Source organism: Labeo rohita, unplaced genomic scaffold, assembly GCF_022985175.1.
Source record: "Labeo rohita strain BAU-BD-2019 unplaced genomic scaffold, IGBB_LRoh.1.0 scaffold_2051, whole genome shotgun sequence".
Lineage (NCBI taxonomy): Eukaryota > Metazoa > Chordata > Actinopteri > Cypriniformes > Cyprinidae > Labeo > Labeo rohita.
This window is the reverse complement of record NW_026128277.1, coordinates 5,336-11,100: the sequence shown is the minus strand read 5'-3', so window position 1 is coordinate 11,100 and position 5,765 is coordinate 5,336. Positions and strand designations below refer to the sequence as shown.

Here is a 5,765-nt window from a genome sequence, read left to right as displayed (position 1 = left end):
TACCCTGTAAGGCTGGTCTTGTTTGCCTAGTGGTAAGTGAGTTGAAGTGCTGCTGGATCGTGACCAGAGCAGCTTCCTGTCCTCCTCCCCCTTCTGCAGAATCAGGCTGAGATTGCCTGCACTTCCTGCACCCACGTGGAAGTGAAACCTAGAGAGGAACAAGAGATGACAATTGGGTAGAAGGAACATGATTTAATGTTGTGTAATAGAAGTGTCTGTTTGTTTCACAAGAGTATTTGCTAACACTTTAGTTTAGGGACCAACTATTAACTAGTTGCTTTTTAGCATGCATATTACAAGCATATTGGCTGTTTATTAGTACATATTCTGGATGGTCATATTGTACATCCCTTAATCCCGTAACAACTACCATACTAACTATTAAAAGATTAGTTCATTTCCAGAATAAAAAAGATAATTTACTCACCCAAGATGTCATCCAAGATGTTCATGTTTTTCTTTCTTCAGTTGAAAAGAAATATAGGCTTTTGAAGAAAATATTCCATGATTTTCTCCATAGATAAGTATGTGTTTAATATTTAGGTGACACTGATAATATTCTGTTTTTGTATAATATACAGTGGAGATCAAAAACACAGAACAATCTATAAATGCTTGATTTTTTTCTAAAAGACTTAATCTTAAGAGCTTAAAATTTGAAGGAGTATCAGCTGTAGGTATAGCCTATCACTGCTCTACTACCATGTTTGACAAAATATCCAAGGCATTTCAACAAAAACATTTATTTTGTGAAAAACACAGTGGTCAAAATTAGAGAACAGAAACCACTGTAGAAAAAAAGAAGATTAAATTAAAATTGTGGAGGGTTACAGCTGTCAGATATTAGTAGGAAGTGTAGAGTCCCTTGCTTTGAATGAGTTGTTGATCCACTCTTCTTCCACTCTCGTCCATAGTTTGGTAACTGTAGTGGGTTTCTTAGCCATAACTTTGTCACCAAGCAATTCCAGCTGCAGTGTTGAACCAATTCCCCATTGAGTCTCTGCATTATCCTGTGTTCTTGTGCTTTTGTCTTGTGTGAATGACCAGCCCTTTTGGGGGACTTGAATGAATTAGTGTCATTGCAAACCTGCAATATTTGAGAAATCACAGATTTGGAATGACCAACTTCTCCTCCAATGGCTGAAAGGGTCATCCCTTTGGCCTTTATCTGGACAACCTCCTGTCACAGGGTTTCAGTCACCTTAAAGCTGCCAGATGCCAGATTAACACCAATAACTTGGAGGTATCTGTAAATGTAATTTTTCAAATATCTCGTTTAAGTTTTTTTCTACTGTGCTTCAGAATACAGTTTATTTATGAAATATGCTTTAAAAATGACTTTCACTCCTATTAGGGTAACTTCAAATAAAAGCAGTGACCTTGACATTTAGGATATTATAGGTTGTGCTCTAATTTTGATCTACCCTGCATTAGTTTTGAAATTCTGAATTCTGGGATTTTTTTTTTTTTTTTTTTTTTTTTAATTCCAAAAGGATTTTACCTAGCTCTGTTCCAGTAGTGTGGTCAACTGATGGCCCAGTGTTGGCGGTGATTGTACCATTCTGGTCCCGTTCCCAAACAAACTGCCCAACACTGATATCTCTCCATTCACAGGTGTCTGTCTCGAAGTTGCAGCCAACAAACACTCCACTTTCCACACTGATGTCTGAATGTAAATCAGTAAAAACAGTAAACATCCCTTGAATACTGCTTATTTTCTTAAGACTCATACAAATGACAGATTAGAAAGGCAGTTTACCTTTACATGGCCCGTTTGTTAGTCTAATGTCATCCACAGCAATGTAACCTTCACTGCCTGTTTGAGCCTCTATATGAATCTGATATTCAAGGTTTACATATGTTACATATGTTATAGGATATAATATAATGGTGAAAGCTAGCTTTCCAAACAGATGGGTATTTCACACCTGAAAGGGCTGGGTCTCAGCTATAGTGACAGAGACATTTTTCCAGTTGCTCCCAGTGAACTGTGTTTCAAACAACAATTCTTGCTCTGTTGCACCTGAATCTAATAGCACTCTAAGGATCCCAGGGTCACTGCCAATAGAAAAGCACACCATAAAAACTGCATTAATCACACCTGACAGTCTAACAGTGGAAAAGAGGGTGTTTTAGCAGAAGCAAAAAGATGGGAAAGCAGGGACAGACCTTCCATTCATTTGGTACCAGAACTCAAAACAGGAGTCACTGGATGGCTGGATCTTTTCTGAAATCAGCACAGAACTGCTTTTATGGCCTGGCGTGTTCCTCTGAGATGGGCTCAAAACAAACTTGCCTGAAAGAGAAACAGGAGAAAACAATGATTATCAGAAAAATTCTGAAAAAATGTTTGCAATATAAACAAACAAAATAAATCAGGGAGGTCACTCTGTTTGTTTGCTTTTTTCCCTCCTTCATTACTCACCATCTGCAGTGTGAGTAGTGTAATCGACCAACGGACCTCTGTAGTGACCGTCTGCATGAATTCAATCATGTCCATCTGTGACACCATTAGCAACATTGACCCATGTACACATTCCTGACTCAAAATCACAACTTCCTTTAGGGGAACACGCTCCATTTTTACCTGAGACATCATCCAGAAGAACAAATGACTCAGAGTTTGCACTGACTTCTGCTCTGAATGCCATCTGTGGCATTCAGCCAGATAAAGCTGTCAGTCACATCGGGCTCAAAGGACGGGTCTTTGGGAGAGATATCACACAGGAGGACTTTAATATCTGAGAATGTCTTATAATTAAATACAGTAAAGCTCTTTGAATGCTTTTGACTCACTGTGTTCAGCACAAAGTCCTGCAGTCACTCTGAGGTCATCGATGGCTGTGAAGCCGCTGCCTCCTGCTGCTCTGTTCACAGAGAACTTCACCTGTAGATGATAGTCATGCTCTACTTGTTGTTTTGTTGTCAAATATGTATAACTGTGGATTGACATTTAGACAGTATGTTTGGGGGCCTCTCTTACTCGTTCAGTGTCTGCAGTACTAATAGAGACTTGTGTATTCAGCCACTCAGAGGTGTGGGTGCCTCTTCTTGTCCATGTGATGGTTTCCATTGTATTCTGAAAACATGTTTTTACATGACAAAATTTGACATTTTGTCTTGTTCTACAGTAAAAATGATCTAAAATTCCTTTAAAACTTTTAAAAATTATTTAAAAAAAAAAATAAAAATAGTTTTATACAGCTAGTACAGTATAAATGCAATATATTGTTTATATATGTGACCCTGGACCACAAAACCAGTCTTAAGTCGCTGGGGTATATTTGTAGCAATAGCCAAAAATACATTGTATGGGTCAAAATTATTGATTTTTCTTTTATGCCAAAATTCTTTAGGAAATTAAGTAAAGATCATGTTCCATGAAGAAATTTTGTAAATTTCCTACTGTAAATATATCAAAACTTAATTTTTGATTAGTAATATGCATTGCAAAGAACTTAATTTGGAAAACTTTAAAGGCGATTTTCTCAATATTTTGAATTTTTTGCACCCTCAGTTTCCATATACTGAAATAGTTGTTTCTTGGCCAAATATTGTTCTATCCTAACAAACCATACATCGATGGAAAGCTTATTTATTCAGCTTTCAGATGACATATAAAGCTTAATTTTGAAAAACTGACACTTATGACTGGTTTTGTGGTCCAGGGTCACATATTTTTAAAATAAATTTATTTTTAAAATAGATAAATAATTTAGCAAGGATGCATTAAATTGATCAAGTCAAAAGTAACAGCAAAAACAATTATAATGTTATGAAACATTTCTATTTCAACTAAATGGAGTTCTTTTGAACTTCCTACTTTTTAAGAAACCTGAAAACAAAAAATGTTATCATGGTTTAAACAAAAATATTCAAAAGCACAACTGTTTTCAACACTGATAATAATAAGTAATGCTTCCTGAGCACCAAATCAGCATATTAGAATGACTAATATGCTGGAATCACAGGAATTACATTTTAAAAAACATGTACAGATAAAACATATACAGATAAACATGCAGTAAAGCCTTGACTTGAAACTAAATGTGCTGCTTCCGCACCTAAACTTGTGTCCAAGTTAAGTGGCCTGGGAAAGTGTGTACTCCAACTTTGCTTCTGACCAAATATCTGGATCAGTATTACAGTCAGTATAATGCCATTACAACAGCTCACTTGGTGAGACTTATACGCAGACGTTAAATCTAATATTTAGAGGATAAATCCTGCAAGGCAAGCATGTGTTTCATTTGTTTAAATGGTAATAAAAACAGCCTCTATAAAAGCATAACTTTGAATTCTGTCATATTCCATGACATTATGGTTTACTGCTTTAACCGCAAGATCTGAGTAAACTTTTTTCCTACACTCTAAAAAATGCTGGGTTAAAAACACCCAACTTGGGTTATTTGGCAACCCAGTGCTGACTAAATATTGGACAGAACACATGTGGGTTATCTTGACCCAGCTGGTTGGGTTAAATGTTTTTACCCAACATGATGGGTTGTTTTATTTAAGTCTTCATTAGAAAAAAAGGATAAATATGTACTACAAGGTTTATGCAAGATTAAGTAGTACTGAATAAACTACAGGTAAAAAAAAAAAAAAAAAAAAAAAAAATGCTCAGAACAGGTGCAAAAATATGCCCCTGGCTGGGTCCTTGTAAAGCACAACCATGATTTCAACATGCAAACATTATAGAAGTATTGAGCAAGCAGCACTGGAAGTCTCACCACAGTGATGTATCTGGAGAGAAACTAGTTCCAAAAAACAATAAATAACATGAATCTTCGAACATAAATAATTGCACCTTTGACCAGTCTTAAACTCTTCAAGGCACATCAAGGGCACCGTTTAGGTGACTCTTAATATATTGCTTTCACCTGGAATACAGTAGTCATTGACAGTAGTCAACATTTGAAGTGTATCAAAACCTTTCATCAAAGCTGACCCAAAATCTAAACAATACCTGTTCTTGTCTTAGGACAACTTTTTTGATCCACTTCAAATGTTGACTACTATATACATATTCAATGCCCAGAGTAAAAGAAGAAACTTACGACAACTAGAGACGGCTGGGGAAAAATCCCAAATTGTAGAATAGAAGAGCACCGATTTCATCACTCTCAAATTCACCATAGCTGTTTTGTAAACAAACGAACAAATAAATAAATTGATAAAATAAAAATCTAAACTTAAAAAAAAATAAATAAACGAACAAAAAATTAACTAGTGAAGATGGAAAAGGTGATATAAAATAGGTAAAAACAGTACATGTTGTAATGTACTTCCTTAATCATGCATAACTTACTCAGATTCTGGAATACAATTCAGTTGCAATTCAGAATTTTAGCTGTAATTTTAATAATAAATTGAGGAACCGTGAAGTTGCACTAACCGTAGTCGACATTGTGCAATACATTGTGTGTCACACACAGATCATCAATGCCAGTAGGCAGACAGGTTCCCCACTTCTTCTCTTACTCACTGTCCTCTGAGTGTCCCCACCCTGCAAACTCGGCACAGAGGACATAAAAACAGATGCGGCTGGAATCACTGTTGGAAGCGAGACACAGAAATGAATGATTATGTAACAAGACGAAAAAAGGAAGTGAAATTTACTTTCCTCCATCAAACTTCCTTATACTTCATGAGTCAACTTCACAAATCCAAACACATGGAACCACAAAGGCAGACTATCAATTTGACCTGTGAGGTGATTAGATAAAACTGCAAAGGTGGCAAAAAATACAGAACTGTTACTT

General features: G+C 36.0%; 1 long non-coding RNA gene across 4 annotated transcripts; it reads right to left on the bottom strand.

The window, feature by feature from the left end:
- Window positions 1–3: 3 nt before the first annotated feature.
- On the bottom strand, window positions 4–5,530 carry LOC127159279 (uncharacterized). 4 transcript variants are annotated; one of them, XR_007826406.1, is made up of 11 exons: window positions 5,399–5,530; window positions 5,061–5,141; window positions 2,984–3,079; window positions 2,797–2,887; window positions 2,426–2,705; window positions 2,170–2,296; window positions 1,929–2,058; window positions 1,760–1,838; window positions 1,502–1,666; window positions 428–1,247; window positions 4–148 (listed from the first exon to the last, which is right to left on the bottom strand). It is a non-coding gene; the product is annotated as an uncharacterized LOC127159279 (long non-coding RNA). The 4 variants fall into 4 exon arrangements; XR_007826405.1 differs by lacking the exon at window positions 5,399–5,530 and adding an exon at window positions 5,312–5,351; XR_007826407.1 differs by lacking the exon at window positions 5,399–5,530 and having other exon boundaries at window positions 2,426–2,500; window positions 2,588–2,705; window positions 5,061–5,278.
- Window positions 5,531–5,765: the final 235 nt, after the last annotated feature.